Source organism: Pteropus alecto, unplaced genomic scaffold (genome assembly GCF_000325575.1).
Source record: "Pteropus alecto unplaced genomic scaffold, ASM32557v1 scaffold45, whole genome shotgun sequence".
Taxonomy (NCBI): domain Eukaryota; kingdom Metazoa; phylum Chordata; class Mammalia; order Chiroptera; family Pteropodidae; genus Pteropus; species Pteropus alecto.
The window spans coordinates 30,243,947-30,246,332 of NW_006442491.1; the positions used below are offsets into that span (position 1 = coordinate 30,243,947).

Genomic DNA, 2,386 nt, shown 5'->3' on the forward strand with positions numbered 1-2,386 from the left:
TTCCCAGAAGAAAGACAGGCGATGCCCAACACGTCTGTTCGATAAAAGTAGATGAGCATGGAAAACCTGCACCAGAAAAAGCAACATGGAGTCTGCAGGAAGCTCGGTGATTCTCGAAAAACAGGGAGGGATTGGGACGAAGCCACAATGCAGCTGGCAGGACAAGGTGGGAGCGAGGAGCCCCGGACATAAGTATAGACCCTTCTTCTCCTACAAAGTTTGGCTTTAAAGAAGAGGCTAGAAATAGGAGGGATGCTAGTCGAAAAGATGCAGGGTCATGGGAATAAATGTGGGAGAGACCTGAGTGCTTTCAAACGTCCACGCATTCCTCCAGAGGTTAAACAGAGTGACCCGACGACCCCCCAAATTCCACTCCTAGGTCTGTACCCGAGAGAAAGGAAAACACAGCCCACACAACAGCTCAGACACGAATGTTCACATCAGCATTGTTCCTAACAGCTAAAAAGGGGCAACAACGCAAACATCTGTCAACAGATGAATGGATACACAAAATGTGGTACATCCACAACAGAACATTATTCGGCCATAAAAAGGAATCAAGTATTGATAACGTGCTACGACACGGATGAGCCCTGAACACATTATTCTAAGTGAAAGAAGTCAGACACACAAGGTCACATACAATATAATTCCATTTATACGAACTGTCCAAAATAAACAAATCCACAGAGACAGAAAGTAGACTGACGGGTGTCAGGGCTGGGGTAAGGGGACAACGGGGAGTGACTGCTCATGGGGATGAGGTTGCTTTATTGGGATGGTAAAAAATGTTCTAAAATTGATCATCGTGATGGTTGCACAATGGAGACTTGTACAACATGTGAATTATATCTCAATAAAACTGTTTTTTGTGTTTTGTTTTGTTTTTTTTAAGTCTGTGAAATGCTGGATCTCTAGGTTCCCAGGAAAGCTGGGGCAGGTGGAGGGAACAGGAGGTGTGGGTGGGGTAGTGTGGAGAGGGCCTTGTAACATCACACTCACCCCCTACTAGAAGACGTGGCCTTTCCAGATGTGCCCCCTCAAGTCAACAGTCAAGGACCCACCTTCGATGGCCCAAACTTAAGTAACTACTATTTGAAACTTTCAGGCAAAAAAAAGTGCCAGGATCCCTAAAAGGCCTCAGATCTAGGACGTTCATTCTACAGGCATTTATTGGGAGGAGGAAAAGGAAGGGGCGGTTCTTTTCAAACTAAGGCTGAAAACAGCCCATTCTAGATGCCAGTCTCCTGGAACAGTGGGAGTCACCTAAATACACTACCGTAGGTCAGGCTTCAAAAACGGGGCGAGCACAAGGCTTTCCACAAGCGAACCAGAGCTAAGCCGCACAGACGGTGCCGACAGGATTCCGTGAACAGATGCACAGTGGATGCTATGTTGGCCAAGAGAAGGTAGAAAACTTGGAAAGCCGTTATCCGCCATCTTCAGAGTTCGGGCATCTCAGACCTTGTTGGGAGAGGAACAATCTGGTAGTTATCTAACTCGCAAATAAATTCTTTCCCTTGCACAGTACATGGATGGCACTTCTTGGGCTGTAGGAGATGCCGAAGAGCCAAAACAGAGTTAAAAATACCGATGCTCATTTTTTTTTTTTTTTTAAAGAAAAATTCTCGGCACTTCTGCATCGCACTGTGATTTAAGAGTGTTTAGGGGTTTATTTCCTGAAAGAGTTTTCCTTGAAAAAAATGACAGGAGGTCTCCAGCTCCTTGCTGTCCTCATAAACAATCCCTTTGTGGAAGGGCCTTAATTTACATACAACAGTGAGAACGAGGTTCCTGTGCTAATTAAAGTCTGGGGCTGGTTAGCAAATTGCTATAATTGCATCTTCTCCAGCATCCTGTCTCAGAAAACATATTCCTACCCGGGCAAATCTCAGCAAGAATGACACTGTTCGAGACTTCGATATCTTGGGCTTCCGCTGCATCTGTGCACGGTTTCCAACGGGCGCATCTCCTCACACGGGTGACATTACGCAGACATTTTAAAAACGGTTTCAGGTTTGGCAGCCTAGCGTCCGCACGCTGCAATCGTTACTGCAAAATGCATACATGGCAGGATTAAGTAAGATGCAAGCAGCCCCAACAGGGGAGCTTCTGTATGTGCGGAGTCCATCATTTCTCAGGCTTCAAGTCCCTGGCCTTCCAGGGGCTTGTCCTGACTCCTGCAGAGTGTGGCCAAAATCCTGCACTGAACTGTGCTGTGTGACCAGTCTCTCATGCAGAGAGTATAAACCGATAATGCTCAGCCACTTCCGACCCGGAGATATGTTTCACTGGGTTCATGCATTGTCTTTCAGAAACGGGGGCGGCACAGACCGCATCTCTATCAGGCATTTTTACAGAATAAAATCCCAGCTGGCAACAGCAG

The 2,386-nt window shown here is 46.5% G+C and overlaps 1 protein-coding gene across 20 annotated transcripts in view; it reads right to left on the bottom strand.

Annotated features, from left to right (window-relative positions):
- Positions 1–2,386, bottom strand: part of ZMYND8 (zinc finger MYND-type containing 8) — a 106,040-nt gene that overhangs the window by 87,269 nt on the left and 16,385 nt on the right. Inside the window, exons 4-5 of one of the 20 annotated variants that reach the window (XM_025039911.1) lie at positions 1,881–2,052; positions 1,280–1,464 (exon numbers count right to left, since the gene is read on the bottom strand). The exons of the other annotated variants lie outside the window; for them this stretch is intronic. The gene's annotated coding sequence lies outside the window, so the exon portion shown is untranslated. The remainder of the gene's footprint in view (positions 1–1,279; positions 1,465–1,880; positions 2,053–2,386) is intronic. 20 annotated transcript variants of the gene reach the window in all.